This window comes from Ranitomeya variabilis, chromosome 1 (assembly GCF_051348905.1).
Source record: "Ranitomeya variabilis isolate aRanVar5 chromosome 1, aRanVar5.hap1, whole genome shotgun sequence".
Classification (NCBI taxonomy): domain Eukaryota; kingdom Metazoa; phylum Chordata; class Amphibia; order Anura; family Dendrobatidae; genus Ranitomeya; species Ranitomeya variabilis.
The window spans coordinates 102,728,609-102,754,541 of record NC_135232.1 but is presented as its reverse complement, the minus strand read 5'-3'; the positions used below and the strand labels follow the sequence as shown (position 1 = coordinate 102,754,541).

General features: G+C 42.7%; 1 protein-coding gene across 2 annotated transcripts in view; it reads right to left on the bottom strand.

The window, feature by feature from the left end:
* LHFPL2 (LHFPL tetraspan subfamily member 2) overlaps positions 1-25,933 on the bottom strand; it is a 150,663-nt gene that overhangs the window by 80,137 nt on the left and 44,593 nt on the right. The window contains exon 2 of one of the 2 annotated variants that reach the window (XM_077287002.1): positions 13,622-13,685. The exons of the other annotated variant lie outside the window; for it this stretch is intronic. The gene's annotated coding sequence lies outside the window, so the exon portion shown is untranslated. The remainder of the gene's footprint in view (positions 1-13,621; positions 13,686-25,933) is intronic. 2 annotated transcript variants of the gene reach the window in all.

The window sequence follows — 25,933 nt, the reverse complement described above, 5'->3', positions numbered from 1 at the left end:
ACCCGTGCTTCATCATCTTTGGAGCAACTCTATTCTCAGTGGTCCGCGGTACACACAGAGCCGCATTTTACATTAAAAAGGCCTGACTGGAAAGAAATCGTTGACTTGGTTCTACACTTTATGCCAGTTGTTAACTGGAGATAAGCTGCTTGGAGACAGCTCTTATATGGTAGGGGCATGTCACCCACTGAGGCACCACGAAATAAGATTCCCTACCCTTCTTTTCCCTGACTTCTGCTGTTGAGATCTGGTAAACCTGCTACCATACACATTAGGCTGACAGCTAAGGCTACTTTCACACTAGCGTTAACTGCAATACGTCGCAAATGCGTCGTTTTGCCGAAAATACGCATCCAGCAAAAGTTCTTGCTGGATACGTTTTTTCGTCATAGACTAACATTAGCGACGCATTTGCGACGCATTGCCAAACGTTGCGTCCGTTTTGCGACGCTTGGGCGTGTGGTAGCGGACCGTCGGGAGAAAAAAACGTTACATGTAACGTTTTTTGCTCCCGACGGTCCGCTTTTTCCGACCGCGCATGCGCGGCCGGAACTCCGCCCCCACCTCCCCGCACCTCACAATGGGGCAGCGGATGCGTGGGAAAAATGCATCCGCTGCCCCCGTTGTGCGGCGGAGACCACGCTAGCGTCGGGAACGTCGGCCCGACGCACAGCGACGGGTTGTTCCCGACGCTAGTGTGAAAGTAGCCTAAGTTGACAAATGGCTGGTTTGACGGACTTTGCTCCACTGCGTGTGGCCAGTGTAGGTCCCGAACAGTGCCCCATACAGACTTCATCTCCTACCACAAAATAGTCATCAAAGTTTAATGCAAACAAATGGGGTTTTCCAAAACCACATGTGGTGAAAAAACTCTAGATGAACACAAGCCGAGGTGACCCCTGACATCCAGTTGCAGAGGTCATATACTGTATCGGTGTCAGGAGGTCACTCGTAGAGCAAGTAGTAGGGAGATCAATGGGGAAGGGTTGGGATCAGGGAGCTTCGGAACAGGAATGGCAACCGGTAAGGTAAGAAGGCAGTTTAAGAGGGAAAAATATATATATAATAGTTTGTGTTATGGTTCATACAATTTTGCTGGCGATTTTTACTCTTGCAAAATCTTTGGTGAAGTCTTCACAAATGCCATGTAGATTTGTGGGCACGTCTGTCAGATGTATGAAGCCGATTTATCTGCTGTTTTCCCATATGCAAATCCTTAAAGATCGGCCATGGTTACGATTTTAATATCTTCAAGAAAATGTCATCAAGTAAGATTGGCGATCTTAACATAATAATCCCATGCCGGCTGCTATAATCCGACAACCCATCTCAGTAATAAATCACAGCAACAGAAAACAAACAAAAAAAAAAACCGCTAAGCAAATCGTATTATTAAAAAGACAAGAGGACGCCCCATGAAAATCCCCTTCAACAACAGCGGCCAAAGAATGACTAGCGGCTCCAGATCCGAGACTGGACAAACAAGGCTATCGTATTGCTTTGTGCTGGTTATTAGGTCAGGAAAAATGTGCTCACACAATAATCCCCACCTAGCAAGCTTTACCCCACATCAGCAGTCCGCAGCCTTTGATGTGCGGAGCACGCATGATTTGTACTGTCTATCGCACAGGGCTGCCCTTATCCTCATTCTTGGCCTCCACATACTGGGGCCATGGACATAACACAAGGATTTATTAGCCGGGATTACACAGATATCTGTGGGGAGCTGCAGACAGACTGATCTGTTAGGAGGCCATCTCTGACCTAAATGGACAGTTTATATAAACAGCAGGACGCAGGATTTTATTTCTATCTGTACAGATCTGTGTCTCAGAGACAAATTTTGCTAGAAATTGTAAAGATGTTTTCATAGTCCGGGCATTGTTCCGGAAATAATGATCTTAATGGTGCAATTGTCCCACATGGACTGTATACTGACTCCATCCACGTGCTGCCCATGATTTTCGCAGACCCATACACTTGTATTGGTACATTTCACCATGATGCCGGTAAAGAAAAATGGATATGTATCTGAGTTTTGAACCAAAACACAGTCCACAAAAAAAATACTGACATGTGAACAACACCACTTACTATAATGGGAACGTGTTCTATCTGAGAAAACCACAAACAGAACACGTATATATATGAAAAACAAACGTCTCAATGAGGCCCAAGTCATTGTATGACCCTTTAACCCCTTCACCCCGAAGCCTGTTTTCACCTAAGTGACAGGGCCAATTTTTACAATTCTGACCACTGTCACTTTATGAGGTCATAACTCTGAAACGCTTCAACGGATCCTGGTGATTCTGACACTGTTTTCTGGTGACATATTGTACTTTATGATAGTGGTAAAACTTCTTCGATATGACTTGCATTTATTTGTGAAAAATACAGAAATTTGTCGAAAATTATGAAAATTTAGCAATTTTCAAATTTTTCGTTTTTATGCCCTTAAATTTGAGAGTTATATCACATAATATAGTTAATAAACAACATTTCCCACATGTCTGCTTTACATCAGCACAATTTTGGAAACATAATTTTTTTTGTTAGGGAGTTATAAGGGTTAAAAGTTGACAAGCGATTTCTCATTTTTGCAACAAAATTTGCAAAACCATTTTTTTTACGGACCACCTCACACTTGACGTGACTTTGAGGGGTCTATATGACAGAAAATACCCAAAAGTGACACCATTCTAAAAACTGCACCCCTCAAGGTACTCAAAACCACATTCAAAAAATTTATTAACCCTTCAGGTGCTTCACAGGAATTTTTGGAACGTTTAAAAAAAAATTGAACATTTAACTTTTTTTTCACAAAATTTTTAATTCAGATCCAATTTGTTTTATCTTACCAAGTGTAACAGGAGAAATTGGACCACAAAAGTCGCTGTACAATTTGTCCTGAGTACGCCGATACCCCACATGTTGGGGTAAACCAATGTTTGGGCACATGGCAGAGCTCGGAAGGGAAGTAGCGCCATTTGACTTTTCAATGCAAGATTTGCTGGAATTGAGATCGGAACCCATGTCACGATTGGAGAGCCCCTGACGTGCCTAAACAGTGGAAACCCCCACAAGTGACACCATTTTGGAAAGTAGACCCCCTAAGGAACTTATCTAGATGTGTGGTGAGCACTTTGAACCTCCAAGTGCTTCACAGAAGTTTATAATGTAGAGCCGTAAAAAAAAAAATCATATTAATTTTCACACAAATGATTTTTTCGCTCAAATTTTTTATTTTCCCAAGGGTAACAGGATAAATTGGACCCCAAAAGTTGTTGTGCAATTTGTCCTGAGTACGCTGATACTTCATATATGGGGATAAACCACTGTTTGGGCACATGGCAGAGCTCGGAAGGGAAGGAGCGCCGTTTGACTTTTCAATGCAAAATTGGCTGGAATTGAGATCGGAACCCATGTCGCGTTTGGAGAGCCCCTGACGTGCCTAAACAGTAGAACCCCCCCAGAAGTGACCCCATTTTGGAAAGAAGACCCCCTAAGGAACTTATCTAGATGTGTGGTGAGCACTTTTAACCCCCAATTGTTTCACTAAAGTTTAGAATGTAGCGCCGTAAAAATTAAAAAATAATTTTCTCTTTACACAAAATGATGTTTTAGCCCGCAATTTTTTTTTCCCAAGGGTAACAGGAAAAATTGGACCACAAAAGTTATTGTCCAGTTTGTGCCGAGTACGCTGATACCCCATATATGGGAGGGAACCACTGTTTGGGTGCACGGCAGAGCTCGGAAGGGAAGGAGCGCCATTTGAAATGCAGACTTAGATGGATAGGTCTGCAGGCGTCATGTTGCATTTGCAGAGTCCCTGATGTACCTAAACAGTAGAAACCCCCCACAAGTGACCCCATATTGGAAACTAGACCCCCCCAAGGAACTTATCTAGATGTGTTGTGAGAACTTTGAACCAACAAGTGTTTCACTACAGTTTATAACGCAGAGCCGTGAAAATAAAAAATATTTTTTTTTCCACGAAAATGATATTTTAGCCCCCACATTTTTATTTTCCCAAGGGTAACAGGAGAAATTGGACCACAAAAGTTGTTGTCCAATTTGTGCTGAGTACGCTGATACCCCTTATATGGGGGGGAACCACTGTTAGGGTGCACGGCAGAGCTCGGAAGGGAAGGAGCACTGTTTTACTTGTTCAAAGCAGAATTGGCTGGAATTGAGATCGGACGCCATGTCGCGTTTGGAGAGCCCCTGATGTGCCTAAACAGTGGAAACCCCCCCCAATTCTAACTGAAACCCTAACCCTAGCCCTAACCCCAACCCTAGCCCTAACCCCAACCCTAGCCCTAACCCTAATGGGAAAATGGAAATAAATACATTTTTTTAAATTTTATTATTTTTCCCTAACTAAGGGGGTGATGAAGGGGGGTTTGATTTACATTTATAGCGTTTTTTTGGCTGATTTTTATGATTGGCAGCCGTCACACACTAAAAGATGCTTTTTATTGGAAAAAATAGTTTTTACATCACCACATTTTGAGAGATATAAATTATCCATATTTTTGCCCACAGAGTCATGCGAGATCTTGTTTTTTTGCAGGACGAGTTGACGTTTTTATTGCTACCATTTTCGGGCACATGACATTTTTTGATCGCTTTTTATTCCGATTTTTGGGAGGCGGAATGAACAAAAACCAGCAATTCCTGAAATTCTTTTAGGGGGGGGGCGTTTATAGCGTTCCACGTGTGGTAAAATTGATAAAGCAGCTTTATTCTTCAGGTCAGTACGATTACAGTGATACCTCATTTATATCATTTTTTTATGTTTTGACGCTTTTACACAATAAAAACTATTTTATATAAAAAAATAATTGTTTTTGCATTGCTTTATTCTGAGAGCTATAACTTTTTTATTTTTCTGCTGATGATGCTGTATGGCGGCTTTTTTTTGCGGGACAAGATAACGTTTTCAGCGGTACCACGGTTATTTATATCCGTCTTTTTGATCGCGTGTTATTCCACTTTTTGTTCGCCTGTATGATAATAAAGCGTTTTTTGCATTGTTTTTTTTTTTTTTTTGCGGTATTCACTGAAGGGGTTAACTAGTGGGATAGTTTTATAGAGCGGGTCGTTACGGACGCGGCGATACCAAATATGTGTACTTTTATTTTTTTTTTTAATTTACATAAATAAATGGATTTACTGGGAAATGTTTTTTTTTTCCTTTATTTGGGGATTTTTATTTTTTTTTTATACATTCTATATATTTTTTTTTTTTACTTTTTACTATCACTGTATTAGATCAGATCGTAGATCTGACAGTGTGCATAGCACTCTGTCAGATCAACGATCTAACAGGCAAGTTTAGGTGGCTTTCCGGCGCCTGCTCTCAGCAGGCGCCGGCTAGCCAGGTCATTTCATGACCCGGAAGGAGTCCCGCGGCCATCTTGGATCCGGGGACTCCTTCCGGATCACCGGAGCAACGCGATCTCATCGCGTTGCTCCGGTGGGAGAGTGCAGGGAGCCCCCGTCCCTGCACGATCCCCCTCTATGCCGCTGTCACTACTGACAGCGGCATCAGAGGGGTTAAATGCCCGCGATCGGCGCTAGCGCCGATCGTGGGCATTGCTGCGGGGTGTCAGCTGTCATATACAGCTGACACCCGCACCCGATCACCGCGGCGCTCAGCGCCAGACCGCGGTGATCGGTGCGCCGTACTAGTACTGCTGCTGGCACAAACGCAGTGCCGGCAGCGCAGTACTAGTACGGCGCATGTCGCGAAGGGGTTAAGGGTATGTGTCCACGTTCAGGAAACGCTGCGTTTTTGACGCAGCGTTGAGCCGCAGCGTCAAAAACACAGCGTCCTGATGTTACAGCATAGTGGAGGGGATTTAATGAAATCCCGTCTCCACTGTGCATTAAAAAACGCATGCTGTTTTCCCGCAAAAACGCACATGCGGTGCGTTTTTTCAGAATGCAGCATGTTGCTACAATGAGTAAAACACGCAGGAACACCGCAGGTGACCTGCCAGTGACATCAGGTGCATTTTTGGTCAGGATTTTACCTGCATAAAATCCTGACCAAAGCCTGAAGCAAACCTGAACGTGGACACATACAGTGGGACAAAAAAGTATTTAGTCAGTCAGCAATAGTGCAAGTTCCACCACTTAAAAAGATGAGAGGCGTCTGTAATTTACATCATAGGTAGACCTCAACTATGGGAGACAAACTGAGAAAAAAAAATCCAGAAAATCACATTGTCTGATTTTTTATCATTTTATTTGCATATTATGGTGGAAAATAAGTATTTGGTCAGAAACAAACAATCAAGATTTCTGGCTCTCACAGACCTGTAACTTCTTCTTTAAGAGTCTCCTCTTTCCTCCACTCATTACCTGTAGTAAAGGCACCTGACTAAATACTTTTTTGCCCCACTGTACCATAAGGAGCCTTGCAAAACAACTAGGGATATATGACATTTATGCTGTTCAGCTGGACTGTTTAACCCCTTAGTGACAGAGCCAATTTGGTACTTAATGACCGAGCCAATTTTTACAATTCTGACCACTGTCACTTTATGAGGTTATAACTCTGGAACGCTTTAACAGATCCCGCCGATTCGGGGACTGTTTTTTCGTGCCATATTGTACTTCATGTTAGTGGTAACATTTCTTCGATATTACTTGCGATTATTTATGACAAAAACGGAAATATGGTGAAATTTTTTTAAAATTTTGCAATTTTCAAACTTTGTACTTGTATGCCGTTAAATCAGAGAGATGTGTCACAAAAAATAGTTAATAAATAACATTTACCACATGTCTACTTTACATCAGCACAATTTTGGAAACAACATTTTTTTTGTTAGGGAGTTATAAGGGTTAAAAGTTGACCAGCAATTTCTCATTTTTACAACAACATTTTTTTTTTTAGGGACCACATCACATTTGAAGTCATTTTGAGGGGGTCTATATGATAGAAAATAACCAAGTATGACACCACTCTAAAAACTGCACCCCTCAAGGTGCTCAAAACCACATTCAAGAAGTTTATTAACCCTTTACGTGCTTCACAGGAACTGAAACAATGTGGGAAAAAAATGAAGATTTAACTTTTTTTTGCAAACATTTTACTTAAAAAAAATTGGTTCTGATTTTCACAAGTGTAAAAACAGAAAATTAACAACAAATTATGTTGTGCAATTTCTCCTGAATATGCCGATACCCCATATGTGGGGGTAAACCACTGTTTGGGCGCACGGCAGAGCTTGGAAGAGAAGGAGCGCCGTTTGACTTTTTCAATGCAGAATTGGCTGGAATTGAGATCGGATGCCATGACACGTTTGGAGAGTCCCTGATGTGCCTAAACAGTGGAAACGCTCCACAAGTCACACCATTTTGGCAACTAGACCCCTTAAGGAACTTATCTAGATGTGTGGTGAGCACTTTGAACCCCCAAGTGCTTCACAGAAGTTTATAACGTAGAGCCGTGAAAATAAAAAAAAATCACATTTTTTTACACAAAAATGATCTTTTCACCCACAAATTCTTATTTTCACAAGGGTAACAGGAGAAATTAGAATACAAAAATTGTTGTGCAATTTGTCCTGAGTACGTCGATACCCCATATGTGGGGGTAAACCACTGTTTGGGCGCACAGCAGAGCTTGGAAGAGAAGGACTGCCGTTTGACTTTTTCAATGCAGAATTGTCTGGAATTGAGATGGGACGCCATGTCGAGTTTGGAGAGCCCCTGATGTGCCTAAACAGTGGAAACCCCCCACAAGTGACACCATTTTGGAAACTAGACCCCTTAAGGAACTTATCTAGATGTGTGGTGAGCACTTTGAATCCTCAAGTGCTTCACAGAAATTAATAAACTAGAGCCGTGAAAATAAAAAAAATCATTTTTTTCCCTCAAAAATGATTTTTTAACCTGCAATTTTTTATTTTCTCAAGGGTAACAGGAGACATTGGACCCCAAAATTTGTTGACCAGTTTGTCCTGAGTACGCTGATACCCCATATGTGGGGGGGGGGCCCACTGTTTGGGCACACATCGGGGCTCGGAAGGGAAGGAGCGCCGCTTGGAATGCAGACTTTGATGGGATGGTCTGTGGGCGTCATATTGCATTTGCAGAGCTCCTGATGTACCTAAACAGTAGAAACCCCCCACAAGTGACCCTATTTTGGAAACTAGACCCCCCCAAGGAACTTATCTAGATGTGTGGTGAGCACTATGAACCCCCAACTGCTTCAGTAAAGTTTATAATGTAGAGCCATGAAAATAAAACAAATCATATTTTTTCCACAAAAATGATCTTTTCACCCTCAAATTTTTACTTTCACAAGGGTAACAGGAGAAATTGGACCCCAAAATGTATTGTCCAATTTGTCCCGAGTACACTGATACCCCATTTGTGGGGGGGGGGGGGACCACTGTTTGGGGGCACGGCAGAGCTCGGAAGGGAAGGAGCGCCATTTTGGAATGCAGACTGATAGAATGGTCTGCGGGCGTTATGTAGCGTTTGCAGAGCCCCTGATGTACCTAAACAGTAGAAACCCCCCACAAGTGACCCCATTTTGGAAACTAGACCCCCCAAGGAACTTATCTAGATGTGGTGAGAACTTTGAATGCCCAAGTGCTAAACAGAAGTTTATAATATAGAGTCATGAAAATAAAAAATATTTTTTTTTCCACCAAAAAGATTTTTTAGCCCCCAAGTTTTTATCTTCACAAGGTTAACAGGAGAAATTGGACCCCAAAAGTTGTTATACAATTTATCTCGAGTACGCTGATGCCCCATATGTGGGGGTAAGCCACTGTTTGGGCGCACGGCACAGCTCAGAATGGAGGGAGCACCATTTGACTTTTTGAGCGCAAAATTGGCTGTTGCGTTTGGAGACCCCCTGATGTACCTAAACAGTGGAAACCCCCCAATTCTAACTCCAACCCTAACCCCAACACACCCCTAACCCTAATCCCAACCCGATCCATAATCCTAATCACAACCCTAACCATAATCACAACCCTAACCCCAAAACAAACCTAATCCCAACCATAACCCTAATCAAAACCCTAAATCCAACACACCCCTAATCCTAATCTCAACCCTAACCTCAAACCTAATCCTAATCCCAATACACCCCTAACCCTAATTCCAACCCTAACCTTAACCCTAATCCCAAACGTAACCCTAATGCCAACCCTAACCCTAATACCAACCCTAATCCAAACCCTAAACCTAATCCCAACTTTAACCCTAACTTTAGCCCTAACCCTAGCCCTAACTTTAGCCCCAACCCTAACCCTAACTTTAGCCCAACTCCTCTAGCAGATCATGGCAGGCGCACTGCGCATGCGCCCGCCATTTTCTTACCGGAAGAAGAAGCCGGCGGCCGGGGGGGGGGGACGCAGGAGGACCCAGGAGGACCCAGGGACACCGGTAAGTATAGCAGGGTCCCCGAATCCCCCTATTTCTCTGTCCTCTGATGTGCGATCACATCAGAGGACAGAGAATGACACATCGCTTTGTTTTGTTTTGGTTTTTTTTGCGGCCGCCGGTAAACAGTTAATTACCGGCGATCGCAAAACAGGGGTCGGTAAAAACCGACCCCGATCATGTTCTTTGGGGTCTCGGCTACCCCCGGCAGCCGAGACCCCAAAGATTTTCCTGGTGCCGGCCGGCGGGAGACAGGTGAGTATCGGGGGGCCATCGGGGACCCCATTTCTCTGTCCTCTGATGTGTGATCACATCGGAGGACAGAGAAATTAAATGGGAAATCGCTTTTTTGGGGGGATTTTTTTGCGACCGCCGGTGAACTGTTAATTACCGGCGATCGCAACCCGGGGGTCAGTAAAAAAAACCCCGAATCAGCTGGGGTCTCAGCTACCCCCGGCAACCGAGACCCCAGAGAAAATCCGACTCTGGGGGGCGCTATTTACTTTTTCCACATCGTCGTTAATTAACGGCGCTGTGGTTTAAGTACCCTTAACTGCCGCTGTTAAAAGGCGTATCGGAGGTTGTTAAGGGGTTAAAGGGGATCTGTCAGCAGGATCAACCGGTTTATATGAGCAAGTAGATCATAGGAAGCTGAACAAAAAAAAAAAAAAAGATAGCTTGATGTCTGCGATCTGATGTCTTATTTAACAGAAATGCACCCTTTTCTTATATGTAAATGAGCTGTTCAGAACTATCGGTCGGACATACATCTCCTGGATAATCTCCCTCCAGAGCTTTATTCAGCTTCCTATGATCAGCATGCCCATATAGAGGGCTTAACAGAGTTGATCCTACTCAGATTCCCTTTAAAGGGAGCCTGGTCAGCCAAATCGGACAGTATAAACTAAGCACATAGCCTTGTAAAGGATATGCCCACTATAAAAATTGCACCTTTTAGTATTTCTTTCTTAAACGGTTTTTATTGAATATTTTCATATATAACATATAAAAAATAAAAAGTATCCATGAAAGGACAAGGCAAAGCAAAAAAAATAGTAAAACAGTCAAGTAAAACGGCAAGACAATCAGGTAAAGCGTAACCGCCTTACACGAGTCGGATTTACTCAATAACCATTAATTGATTGTCCAGAGAGTTTTCATAAACCTTAAGTATTTTAATCTCAAAACTCCAGTGTCTGCATAATGTAGGCAGATGGTTCCGCCCACTTGTTTTGCATGCCCCACCTCCCTCACTGGTGATTGACAGCACATGGATTGCCTAGCATGAGCATTGTCTGCAGAAAAAGCCCAATCAATCCAGTGCTGGAGTCTATTGGTCACACCCTAATTAAAGTATTTGCTTAAAGGTCCATTTCTGTAGAACAAAGGCAGCGATTAATAGACTAAAGGATTTATATCCTTTACAAGGCTATGTGCTTAGTTTATACTGGCAGATAGAGCTGGTAGAATTCTTTAAAAAAAAAAAAAAAAAAATTCCCCTTATATTGCCTAAAAATGTTGGGTGTAGGTATGATCCCAAATATCTATTCAGAGCTTTAATTTGATAGACAAATGGGCAATACGACAGGAAGATCTCAGTCCCTGTAAATCCAAATCTACCGAAGAGAACCACGAAAACAATATTAATGAGGACTTAGAAAGCCCATCTGAAAAGATAAAAGTTGAACCATCAGTACAATATGTGGTTATCTAGGTGAAACAGACATTAGAGAGGGTCTCCAGCTTGGGACTTTCCTTTATGAGACAGGTTAGAGTTGGGACTTCCCTCTTTGAGCCAGATTAGGCTACTTTCACACTAGCGTAAACTGCAATCCGCCACAATGCGTCGTTTTGCCGAAAAAACGCATCCTGCAAAAGTGCTTGCAGGATGCGTTTTTTCCCCATAGACTTACTTTAAGCGACGTATTGCGACGGATTGACACACGTCGCAACCGTCGTGCGACGGTTGCGCCGTGTTGTGGCGGACCGTCGGGACCAAAAAACTCTACATGTAACGTTTTTTGCTTACGACGGTCTGCTTTTTCCGACCGCGCATGCGCGGCCGGAACTCCGCCCCCACCTCCCCGCACTTCCCCGCACCTCACAATGGGGCAGCGGATGCGCTGGAAAAATGCATCCGCTGCCCCCGTTGTGCGGCGGAGACAACGCTAGCGTCGGGAACCTCGGCCCGACGCTAGTGTGAAAGTAGCCTTAGAGAGCCACCAACCAGTAATATTGCTGGTGGACTCAAGCCTTACATGGATCACATTGAGCCATTAAGGAGGTATTCCGGTCATCATAAATCATCTGTCCACTCGATGGGTGATACCTATTAAACGAGTATGAGTCTATCTAAGGAGACTTTGAAAGGAACAGCAAGACACATGGGGTCCAATGGTGGGGCCCAAACCTATCTAACTATTCTCACTTATCAAAAGGTGGGGCTGGGCTCCTGAAACCCCTGACAAAGAACTGATTTTGGGACATATAGTTGGTGGTGGATTGGTTGTCGGCTGCTCAGGTCTCCCGCCACTTAAAGTATTATTACAGTTGTGTGAAAAAGTGTTTGCCCCCTTCCTGATTTCCAATTCTTTTGCATGTTTATCACACTTAAGTGTTGCAGATCACCAAACAAATTTAAATAATTAGACAAAGATAATACAAGCAAACACAAAATGCAGTTTGTAAATAGAGGTTGTTAAAGGAAATCCAAACCTACAGAGACCTGAGTGAAAAAGTGATTGCCTCTTTCCCCCTAAAAACATTAATTAACTGTGGTTTATCACATTCTTTGGGAAGCGGAGTTCAATTTCCCTAGCCACACCCAGGCCAGATTATTGCCACGCCAGTTCTCAATCAAGAAATCACTTAAATAGGACCTGCCTGACAAAGTGAAGTAGAAAAAAAAAAGTTTCTCAAAAGCTAGACATCATGCTGCGATTCAAAAGAAATTCTGGTACAAACGAGAAAGTATTTGAGATCTATCAGTCTGGAAGAAGTTATAAAGCCATTTCTCAAGCTTTGGGACTTCAGCGAACCACAGCGAGACCCATTATCCACAAATGGCGAAAACACGGAACAGCGGTGAACCTTCCCAGGAGAGGCCAGCTGACCAAAATTACCCCAAGTGCACAGCAACGATTCATTCAAGAGGTCACAAAAGACTCCACATCAACATCAAAAGAACTGCAGGCCTCACTTGCCTCAGTTAAAGTCAGTGTTCATGACTCCACCATAAGAAAACTGGGCAAAAATGGCAGCGGTCCATTACGAAAACCACTGCGGAGCAATAATAGCCAAAGCCCTGACCTTAATCCGCAGGAGATACTGTGGCATGACCTTAAAAAGGCGGCTCATGCTCGAAAACTCTCCAATGTGGCTGAACTACAACAATTCTGCAAAGATGGGTGGGCCAAAATTCCTCCAGAGCGTTGTGAAATACTCATTGCCAGTTATCACAAATGCTTGATTGCAGTTGTTGCTGCTAAGGTTGGCCCAGCCAGTTATTAGGTTTCGGGGGCAATTAATTTTTCACACAGGGCCCTGTAGGTCTGGATTTCTTTTTCACTTAATAAAGATCTTTATTTAAAAACTGCATTTTTTGGTTACTTGTGTTATCTTTGTCTAATATTTACATTTGTTTGGTGATCTGAAACATTTAAGTGTTACAAACACGCAAAAGAATAGGAAATCAGGAAGGGGGCAAACACTTTCACACAACTGTATATGGCAGATGATATATTACAAGGACTGTCTGGGATGAGATAAACTCTTTAATGCTCAGAAAAAGCAGACATCTTAGGGTAAGTCTCCACGTTCAGGATTGCATCAGGATTTGGTCAGGATTTTCCATCAGTTTTTGTAAGCCAAAACCAGGAGTGGAACAATCAGAGGAAAAGTATAATAGAAACATATGCACCACTTCTGTATTCATCACCCACTCCTGGTTTTGGCTTACAAAAACTGATGGAAAATCCTGACCAAATCCTGATGCAATCCTGAACGTGGAGACTTACCCTTAGGATGATGTGTCACGATACGTAAAGACCATGAATCATCAGCCACGATGGTCAGTTGATTTGCTCTACTTGTCAGTGCTGGGGCTAGGAAGAGTGTGATCAGCAGTGATACATCTTATACATCAGAATGACAGAAGAAGAGTTCCTACGGGAAAATAATAAATCATTTACAACGTCTCACTTACTTTTCACATTACTCAGCAAAACACAATCACGGCTCCAGCCAGAGGAGAACTGCATAAGACATTCCTAAAAATGTAAAATGACAAATATAACTATCGGACTATGAAGACAGGACATACAGTTACCATCCTGCACATGAATCAGTTTGCACCTCCACAAGATCACTTTTTTTCCCAAAAAACAGCGCCACTCTTGTCCATGGGCTGTGTCTGGTACTGCAGCCCAAACCAATCCACACAAGAGGCTGGACAGTCACTGAAGTTGCAGCCCACAGACTAAAGTGGTGTTGTTTTAAGAAGCCATTCTATAGAACAAATGTTTAAAGCTATTGGGAGTAGCAGATCTAGTGTTTAGCAAATCTCCATAAAACACACAGAAATATATAATTTATATTATACAAACACATGATATATCTGTATGTAAATACCCTGAGCAGAAGTCACAATTATTTGGTCCAACTGACTACCATATGACCTGTTAACCAGAGGCAGATCTGCCACGTATCACTCTGGAACCCTACCTAGATAATCCCGGGATTACGGAAAATGCTATGGCATTTGCAAACATCTCATTAAAAAGGTTGTATTACAGAACTCCGCTATAGCGAGCATGGAAAAGAGATTTCCTTTTTGACAGCACGTCAAAAGCAGTGTGTAAGGAAACACCTCTGTTTATGACTTTTCACAGAAGTGAAGTTTTCAAAATGGCTTGGTAATTAAACGTTTTACCTTTTTTGCTGCATTACAACACATTATAGCAATCAGGATATTTATGTGGCTACTTGTTAGATCCTAGGGATGCACTTTACAATAAAGTGAAATGTAAACATGACTGAAAAGCAATAGTGACTATAATCATTGCATTCATGACACAAATTACTGAATCCAACATTTTTTTTATTTTTTTATTTTTATTTTTTAATTAAACAAAATTTTCTTATGCCAATTGCCTCCTCAGAGAAGAGGCGATCTGGAACTCTAGCGCCATCTATAGTACATAGCAATCCTAAAGTCAATATCAACCCTTTAACTAGTCTTGCCACATGACTAGGGATAAGAAACAAAACAAGACAGTATTTTCAGACACGTGTTTCGGGGTGTTTTGCCCTTCATCAGGGCAAGGCAAGAGATACAATTTTGCTGGTGAAATTTCCTTAGCCTGTAGTATTGAGGACCTATCTTAGTAGACCTCATGATAAGCTGGTTAAAGGGCCGCAGTATAATGGAAAAGATCTGTACATTGTGTAATGGCAATGAATGTTACGGCAAGTTCTCTCCAACACAAATAAATGCGACAGATAAGTGACAATCATAGCTACAACAATTTCTAGATCAGTCAATATATGTATTGAGCAGTAACTTCTCCTCCCACCATGGAGGGACGCACACACTTACATGGGAAATACAGGTAAATCGTTGAGTGTGCACATGGCACACTGTCATGATTGTTAACAACCCTCAGTACAATACGGTAATACGTGCTAGGAGTTATCAAACAACCATATGGTCTAATAATATCACAACTTATTCAATACAGCGGCTGCACAATCCGCAGAAAATAATATTTTTGCAGACAAGGTTTCTGTACAGATGATACTATTCTTAACTGCTGCCACGTATTCGCTTTACTACAACACTGGATATAGGAAATAAGTGGCGGATCATGGAGATAACAGTAGCAAAGAATCTGCAATTCTGTACATCGAATTGACATTTTAGATTGTTTCAAGATCAATTTGACCTTTAAATCACTATACATTTAGTATCCTGTGAAGTGAAAAACACAATAAGGCAAAAAAAAAAAAATTGGGTATTTGTGAAAGTTCATGCATGATCAGCTGTTTCTTGTATATATAAATGTACTATATTTATCCAAGTGAGGGTGGTTGTAAATTAAAAAAAAACACCAAAATTAGGTGAACAGCAGCGTTTCCACCAGGTTAAAAAGTATAATTATGGCAAGTGACAAGCGTAGCACAGTGACTAGGAAAAAGTATAGCCCAGCTTGTTGGTGAGGCACAGAACTGATTTTAGGCTATATAAGCCTTTTTATGGCTACAGCATTCCCCAACATAAATGACTGACATGTTTTTTTATTTTAATCTTTTACTGGGTGTAGGTGACAAATTTAAGATATTATTTCAATTCTACTTAACTTTTGGCCTGAACTACAGTATGACAATTGGCGAGGTCCAGGAGACACTGCGCTCTATTATTTTCTGGTTGTCCCAATCAAAAAATGTTAAGTCCTGCTGTAACATTCCCATAGGCTGAAAAAATACTTGAAACTTGACCCTTGACGTGGGTCATGAGCTTCCGTATTTTGGCCAAAATATCAACTAATACCTCACATAAATTTTTTTTTTTTTTTTTTTTAATGTGGTTTTTTGCACTTTTTTCCGGGGTGCAGTTGGGCCCATTTTCTGCTTGTAAACTGTGGTGTCTGTTCACATGGGGTGCATTTGGTTAGCGCTGGGCAGGCCCGCCTGATCTAATAGAAGGGTGTCACTACTAGGCTTGCCTGGATGCTGTGCATCTCCATTGTGTGAACAGCGCCACATACAAGTCTTTTATGTGCAGCAATGTGACAAGCAGCCACCCCCTCCATTAGTTTGGCAGGCTGTGACTGGCTGCCTCATCGGTTAGGCTACGTTCACATTTGCGTTGTGCGCCGCAGCGTCGGCGCCGCAGCGCACAACGCAAACAAAAACGCGGCAAAACGCACGCTAAAACGCTGCGTTTTGCGCCGCATGCGTCCTTTTTGGCCGAAAGTTGGACGCAAAAAAAATGCAACTTGAAGCGTTTCTTGCGTCCAACGCTTGCGGCCATGCGGCGCAAAACGCAGCACAACGCATGTCCATGCGTCCCCATGTTAAATATAGGGGCGCATGACGCATGCGGCGACGCTGCGGCGCCCGACGCTGCGGCGCTGACCGCAAATGTGAACGTAGCCTTATGCTGCACCTGTGTTTTTTCTATCCTAACCACATGGGTCCACTGCATCCTGATAGTGCATTTGTTTGGAGGCCTAGGCAGGTAAGCATCTCTGCCTTGTTTTGCTGTTTTTTCTCATTTTTTGGAGGATCTCCGAATCCTCTTTTTGTGCTCTTGCTATTTAGAATGAAAAAATACTTGCTATCAGAGCGTTGGAATCGGTGTCCCTTTTGGTGGAGTCTGTATAAAATGGACTGACTGACAATATAGAATAAATTGGGTACAGTAGTTCAGTGCAGGATATTCTGTAAATGTTTTCATAACGATTTGGGAAAGGTAAGAAATATCCTATAAACGTCTGTTCTGTTCCTGATCTAAGGATCTGGGTTTTAGTTGAGATGAATCTGTGCCGCACTCTATGTACATGCTCAGTAGTGACCAGGGCTGTGGGCGTCAGGGTCTGTGCTCATAGCCATTCCCAATGATCAGTGAAGCCGAGACACAAGGTTCATTTCATTGTGGGTTTTCCGTTTTGCTTTATCCTTTGCCTTTATATCCATAGCTTCTGTTGAGCAGTCAACAGCTCCTCCAGCATAAAAGTTCTGAAGAATAATTTTTCATGGAATTTATACAGGAGTGTGCCTTCTGCAACTCGGTTTTTCCTGCAGACATTTCTTTTCTCATCTTCCCAGATACTAAAACCGGTATAACTGAACTCAATAACCCATGCTTGTCTTCTGAGGAAATGTACACAATGTATTGAAAAGCCATAAAATGTTAAGTCATGCTCTTTTGATAACACAGACAATTTATGACTCGCTGACACATAACATTTTATGTTGTAAGACTAATGAGGCCGCTCGGTCCATTAACAACACTTATCTTTTCCACTCCACTCTAGTCTTATTTTACTAGAATTGGCACTGCATAACGATGGAATCATAGCTCTTTATGTCCATTTGCCCATCTCTAGAATACAGAAACCACTATTCCCAGTTGTACTCCGATACAGAAAAAACTCTAGCAGTTTGAGTGGCATAGCGGCCAAAGCTAGCTATACACATGAGAGCAGAGCAAAACATTCATTAAATACATATAAGCGCTTGGCTTGGGTAAGTGTTCATTCAAGAGAGGAGAAAGCCATTGACACAGGTGTCCTCCTTACTGGAAAGAAAAAGACTAGACTCTGAAATCAACGGCCCATTTTTTTTCCCCCCCATGACATCCTCTAGTGTCTTGGGTTCAAATCCAATCAGTATGGAGTTCGTAGGTTCTCCCTATATTTGTGTGAATGTTCCCTTGGGCACTCGGGTTTCTTTCCACACATACAGATGTTTAATTGGCTTTGTAACCACCTTAGGCCTCATTCAGAAGTCCTTTTTATACATGTACGGGAAAAAAAAAAAAAAAAAAAAAATCAAACAATTACTTTGAGCAGAGTGTCAAATTTTTTTTGTACGTGGAGAGAAAAAAAAAGAAAAAAAAAAAAGAAGGCGGAATTAGTCCTACCAGTAATTGTATTTTTAGGAGTCCATGAATGACAGCACACTAGGAGATAGGCTGGAGTCACACATGGCGTAAGACAATACGCCACGTATTATACGTCCGTACTACGGCCGTAATACGGAGAAATGTTCCCAAAATAGTGATCCGTAGTCAGGGTGTGTCAGCGTATTTTGCGCATGGCATCCTCCGTATGTAATCCGTATGGCATCCGTACTGCGAGATTTTCGCGCAGGCTTGCAAAACCGACATCTAATGGATTTATGTGCTCAAATGTTAGGGAAAACATATATACAGTATATATATATATATATATATATATATATATATATATATATATATATATATATATATATATATATATATATATATATATATATATATATATATATATATATATATATGTCATTGAGACACATATATATATATATTCTGTATTTAGATTTCATTCAGCGCGATATCTGTGAAAAGTCGGTAATTCAATTGCCGGCTTTTCATTTCTCCTGCCTAAACCCGACAGGATATGAGACATGGTTTACATACAGTAAACCATCTCATATCCCCATTTTTTTTGCATATTCCACACTACTAATGTTAGTAGTGTGTATGTGCAAAATTTGTGCACTGTAGCTGCTAAAATAAAGGGTTAAATGGCGGAAAAAATTGGCGTGGGCTCCCGCGCAATTTTCTCCGCCAGAGTGGTAAAGCCAGTGACTGAGGGCAGATATTAATAGCCAGGAGAGGGTCCATGGTTATTGGCCCCCCCGTGGCTAAAAACATCTGCCCCCAGCCACCCCAGAAAAGGCACATCTGGAAGATGCGCCTATTCTGGCACTTGGCCACTCTCTTCCCACTCCCGTGTAGCGGTGGGATATGGGGTAATGAAGGGTTAATGCCACCTTGCTATTGTAAGGTGACATTAAGCCAGATTAATAATGGAGAGGCGTCAATTATGTCACCTATCCATTATTAATCCAATTGTATGAAAGGGTTAAAAAACACACACACACACACACACACACACACATGATTTAAAAGGATTTTAATGAAATAAACACAGCGGTTGTTGTAATAATTTATTGTTCTCGCAATCCATCAGGAACACCCTCGCTTGGAAAAATAATAAACGCACAAGATACATACCTTCTGGTGAACCGTCTCGTCCCACGAAGTAATCCATCTGAAGGGGTTAACTAATATTACAGGCACGAGCTGCGATAAACCACTCGCTCGTGTCTGTAATCCCCGGGTGCTGAAAGGAAAGCTGGATCTGTACTTACATTGAGTCGCGGTGAGGCGCCCTCTGGTGGATGTTCTCATGAACTGCAGCCTGGGAACTTTTTCCCACGCTCCAGGTCATATGAGGACATCCACCAGGGGGCGCATCACCGCGACTGAAGGAAATGTAGGTCAATGACCTACATTTCATTCATTCGCCGGGGATTACAAGCACGAGCACACAGCTGCATTAGCAGGGCTCCTGCCTGTAATATTAGTTAACCCCTTCAGATGGATTACATCGTGGGACGTGATCTGACATCAGAAGGTATGTATATTGTGCGTTTATTATTTTGCCAAGCGAGGGTTTGCAAATGGATTGCGAGAACAATAAATTATTACAACAACCGCGGTTTATTTCATTAAAATCCTTTTAAATCATGTGTGTGTGTTTTTTAACCCTTTCCAACAATTGGATTAATAATGGATAGGTGTCATAATTGACGCCTCTCCATTATTAATCTGGCTTAATGTCACCTTCCAATAGCAAGGTGGCATTAACCCTTCATTACCCCATATCCCACCGCTACAGGGAGTGGGAAGAGAGTGGCCAAGTGCCAGAATAGGCGCATCTTCCAGATGTGCCTTTTCTGGGGTGGCTGGGGGCAGATGTTTTTAGCCACGGGGGGGCCAATAACCATGGACCCTCTCCTGGCTATTAATATCTGCCCTCAGTCACTGGCTTTACTACTCTGGCGGAGAAAATTGCGCGGGAGCCCACGCCAATTTTTTCCGCCATTTAACCCTTTATTTTAGCAGCTACAGTGCACAAATTTTGCACATACACACTACTAACATTAGTAGTGTGGAATATGCAAAAAAAATGGGGATATGAGATGGTTTACTGTATGTAAACCATGTCTCATATCCTGTCGGGTTTGTGCAGGAGAAGGAAAAAGCCGGCAATTGAATTACCGACTTTTCACTAACACCGCTGCGTATTTCTCGCAAGTCACACTGCAGGTCCGTGTGGAATCCGTATTTTTCTCGCCCCCATAGACTTTCATTGGCGTATTATTTGCGCAATACGCTGACAAACGCAGCATGCTGCGATTTTGTACGGCCGTAGAAAGCCGTATAATACTGAACCGTAATATACGGCTAATAGGAGCAGCCCCATTGAGAAGCATTGTGCCGTATGTAATGCGAGTTTTACGTACGTAGTTTTTGCGCTCTTACATACGTAAAACACGCATGTGTGACCCCAGCCATAGTCCTTCACATCTTCTATAGGGACAGGAAAACACAGGAGAGGTTAAATATCCCCTCCCACCCTCACCCACCAGTGTCTTTACCAAATATTACACCAGGATGAACAAAACTCAATTTTAATGAATTCTCGTCTACAAATATTAGCTTTCATATAAGTACAAGGAATTCAAGGGAGGGAATGTAAGGCTAGGTTCACATTGCGCTAGGGGAGTCCGTCTAACAGACACGTTTTTAAGTAGTGAAAACGCAGTGTAACGGACATTGTAACGCACCCATAGACTTGCATTGTATGACGCATCATGAGGCATGTCAAAATTGGCATGCGTTTGCCACATTCCGTTTTTTTATGACGGACCTTCGAACGCGGCTTGCAGCGTTTTCGGGTCCGGTCAAGCGAACGCAAGAGTAACGGAAGCGTCAATTCTGCCATTGAAGTCTATTGCAAACGCAGCCAGACGCAAATCATGCAAAATTTCCAAATAAACCATACGTTTGAATTGCGTTAATGAGGGTGGTCCATGTGGTCATGTGACAGGAAATATGATCCCGAAGCTGAACATACAGGGTGTGAAAGGCACCATATGTATTCCGTAATAAAGTCACTTCATGGATCCAATATCTCCTTTGGGAAATACGCTTTCTCTGCCGAAGTCGCAACTGCATCAAGCGAAATCTAACAAGCTCAGACACAAAGATCTTGCTAGCAGAAGTTCACTCAATGCTTTCAAAATGGAGAATGTGTATGCATCCACACCTGACGCTGACAAAAGGAGAAAAAAAAAAAAAACTTTATTCAGTGCCTGAAGGTAGACAAACAGATGCTTCACGAACGGACATCAGAATGACATAAAACGCAGTCACGTGCATTAACGCAAGCATTAACTTGAAGCCAAATTTTCAACAAATTTGGCTCATTTCTGTACATGTGTTTAACGGATCCGTTAAACGGTATGTACTTAACGCAATGTGAACCTAGCCTAAGGGTGCTGTCATGATGGACTCCTGGAAATAAAATCACTGGTAGGACTAACTCATCCTTTCCAGGACGTCCCACCTGACAGCGCAGCAGGAGAATACCAAGTGAAAGAACTAGGGTGGGATTAGTGCATGAAGGACCTTTCACCCAAAGGCAGTCTGCTGATTAGACAAAACGTCCAACTTGTAATGACTGCAGAAGGTATTTAGGCTGGACCACGTTGAGGCTCTACAGATCTGGTCCACCGAAACTCCTACTCGTTCAGCCCATGAAATCCTTCAGAGGAATACTCCAGACAGTTTTTAGATTTAATCCATCTAGCCACAGTCATTTTTTGAAGCCTTCTTGCCTGTGTTTCTTCCCCCAAATTGGATGAAGAGATTGAAATCCAGTCTCCACTCCTTGGTAGCCTCCATATATGGCAAAAGGAGATCAAGATAATCTATTTCAATTTGAAATTGGACACCACTTTTAGGAGAAATGTTGGGTCTAACCTGAGTATTACACAGTCCTCTATCACTTGGAGGTAAGGATCACTGACAGACAAGGCCATAATCTCCCCTATTCTTCCCACTGAAATGATGGCTAATAAGAAGGGAATCTTCAGGGAAAGCATCTTAAGGCTTATTTACTCCCAAAGCTCATAAGGGGAGTTAAATTTAGTGTTCAACGCTCTCTTTAAGTCCCAAAGGGGTACAGACTTCCTTATTGTGGGTCTTAGTATGTGGACTGCCTTAAATAATCTGGTGACCCAGGGATGACTAGCCAGAGGGTAATTGAAAAAAGATGCTCAATGCTGAAATTTGGACCCTTAGCGTACTCTACTTCAGACCCTTATAGAATCCTGACTGTAGCAAGTCTAAGATATTTGGCCTGGAGGCGTTTACGACAGTCTCCCCATATTGAGAGCAGAACTTCTTCAAATTTTTTTGTTTTTATAGCCAAGGATACCGATTTCCTGCTTTCCTGGATTGCAGAAATTACTTTACCTAATCTGAAAGACACCGAGTCTTCAGAATCTGCCTCTGAGAATCCAAGATGACAGGTTCAATAATTTTACATTGTGATGCCAGAGAGGGCTCTCGGACAGGAGGTCATGTCTCAAATGAAGCAGGATAGGGTCTTCCAGAGCCATCTGATTCAGATGTGAAAACATGCTCCTCTTTGGTCAGAAAGGATCTTCCAGGATTACTCTGGCCTGGTCTTCTTGAATCTTCCTTAGCACTATTGGGATCATAAGAAACGGCAGGAAGGCATATGAAAGATCCCTGCCTCAGATTTGGGATAAGGCATAGACCCTATCTGGATTGTCTTCTAGATCTAGGAAGACATTTTCTACATTTGTATTCTTCCTGGAATACATCTACTCCCTAATACAGAGGCAGTTGTTGGAACACTGCCATGTTAAATGCTCATTCCGAGGACACACTCTTTCTCTGCTGAGGTAATCTACTACCTGGTTCTGTGATTCTTTTAGGTGCACTGCCAAGATACAGTGTCTTGCGAAAGTATTCGGCCCCCTGGAACGTTTCAACTTTTTCCCACATATCATGCTTCAAACATAGATACCAAATGTAAATTTTTGGTGAAAAATCAACAACAAGTGGAACACAATTGTTAAGTTGAACGAAATTTATTGGTTATTTTAATTTTTTGTGGAAATTAAAAAACTGAAAAGTGGGGCGTGCAATATTATTCTGCCCCTTTAACTTAAAGGGAACCTGTCACCCCCCCCTCAGGCGTTTGTAACTAAAAGAGCCACCTTGTGCAGCACTAATGCTGCATTCTGACAAGGTGGCTTTTTAGATACAAACGCCTGTACACGCTAAAATAAACACTTATATAAAATGTGCCCCCACATACCCCGAAATCGTCCCAGGGTGGGACTTTCCTTCCTAATTAGACGCAGCACAGCCGTCACTCCTGGCCTGTGCGCGCCAGGCGCGGCCTCCTCTTGCTGCATTATCGTCCCGGCGCCTGCGCTGTAAGTACGAAGGGCAGTGCAACTGCGCATGCCCGGGAAAAAAAAATCTTACAGCGTGGACCTGAATAAAATCTGTCTAATACATTGAAAATTTCAAACGGCTTCTGATTTCTACTTTAATCGGTGGAAGGAAAGACATGCTTTGAAAGTCCAAGTGGACCCCCTGAAAAACTTTTTGCTTCCCTGGACTTCGATCGGTCTTCTCCCAGTTCAGCCTAATCTTTTTAAGGTTGAGATAGTCACCGAGAAAAGGCTTTCTAGCTCCTGTGTGGAGTCTCCTACCAAAAGGAGATCATCCAAATATGGAATGATTATTGTTCCCCTTTTCCTCAGAAAGGCAACTATTCCCGCTAATAATTTTGTGAAGATTCTATTGCAAACCTGAGAAACTTTTGACAAGATGGGTGTCTTAAGTCAAGAGTACATATTACGGAATCTCTTCCTATAAAGGGAACTGTCGGATCTTATTGACTCCATACTGCATCTTTTGTAAATGACCCACTCCTTTAAGGGGTTTTAGATTTATTATGGTATGAAAGTCACCTGAAGGTTTTCTTATGGAGAAGCGACTTGAGTAGTGGCCCTGGAACCATTCTGCGTTTCATGAGCCCTTGAAGGGTTTCGGGAGACTAAGTAGTTGTTAGCTGAAATTTCTCTGGTGGAAACTGAATAAATCCTATTTTGCAACCCTCTGCAATAGTCTGAAGTACCCACGGATTCAGAGTAAAGGTACCTTCACACTGAACAACTTAACAACGATATCGCTAGCGATCCGTGACGTTGCAGCGTCCTGGATAGCGATATCGTTGTGTTTGACACGCAGCAGCGATCAGGATCCTGCTGTGACATCGTTGGTCGGAGCTAGAAGGACAGCACCTTATTTCGTCGTTGGATCACCCGCTGACATCGCTGAGTCGGCGTGTGTGACGCAGATTCAGCGATGTCTTCACTGGTAACCAGGGTAAACATCGGGTTACTAAGCGCAGGGCCGCGCTTAGTAACCCGATATTTACCCTGGTTACCAGTGTAAATGTAAAAAAAACACAAAAAAAAACCACTACATACTTACATTCCGGTGTCTGTCGGGTCCCCCGGCGTTCTGCTTCCCTGCACTGTGTCAGCGCCGGCCGGCCATAAAGCAGGGCACAGCGGTGACGTCACCGCTCTGCTTTACGGCCGGCACTTACAGTGCAGGGAAGCAGAACGCCGGGGGACATGACAGACACCGGAATGTAAGTATGTAGTGTTTTTTTTTTTTTTTTTTTTAACATTTACACTGGTAACCAGGGTAAACATCGGGTTACTAAGCGCGGCCCTGCGCTTAGTAACCCGATGTTTACCCTGGTTACCCGGGGACTTCGGCATCGTTGGTCGCTGGAGAGCTGTCTGTGTGACAGCTCTCCAGCGACCACACAGCGACGCTGCAGCGATCGGCATCGTTGTCTAGATCGCTGCAGCGTCGCTAAATGTGACGGTACCTTAAGGGAAGCCAGATTTAAAAATCAATTGGTCTAGCTAGCCTTTTCTCTGCATCTTCCCATTCCTCTTATCATAGCCTTGATATGCTTATTTACAGGAAACACTTATTTATTTGGGTCCTTAAACTGCCAAACATTTCATCCTGAATAGAGTGGGCCACTTCAATTTTAATGGCATTTCTAACTTACTGTAGGAGCTCGTCCAAATTTTTTTTTAACACAAAAGTAGTACTTTTTCTTCTCCTCTGGAAGAACTGGAGTTCCTTCCACTCCCTGTTCCAAGCACTGGTCAGAATAGTGAGTCTTCATCCTCATTAGAGGTTATTTCCATCTCCCATCTAGGTCTTTTATGATGACGCATAACATACACTGGCTGAGGACAAACCAGATTGGAAACTGTGCTCTGCACCTCTTCCCTTATGATTGACCACATGTCTGCCATGAAAGTGGATTGTTCATCCCTGACAATTTTGGCAATGCAGTCGGCACATAATTGCTGCCGCAATGCTACTGGTAATTTGCGATTAGATGCAGCACATCTTTTGGCTCTTCTATTTTGCAGACGTACCAGACCCTATATGGCTTCCTTTTTCCTACAACAAAGAAGAACAGGAACACTATAATTTACCGTGTGTGTGTGTGTGTGTGTGTGTGTGTGTGTGTGTGTGTGTGTGTGGTGTGTGTGTGTGTGGTGTGTGTGTGTGTGGTGTGTGTGTGTGTGTGTTTTCCCGTCCCTATAGAGCATGAGAAGGACTACCTACTGGTGTGCTGTACTAGGGAAAAAAAATATGTTTCCCTACCTTATCCTTTCAGGCAATCCGTAAAAATCGGACCACACTCTGATGTCATCCAAGTGCAGTCCAGTATTTTCACAAACACATCGATTTGCATTTTCAATTTTGATCAAACCCTAGGATTAAAATTGGACACGTCTATGATTTTTTGGGGAT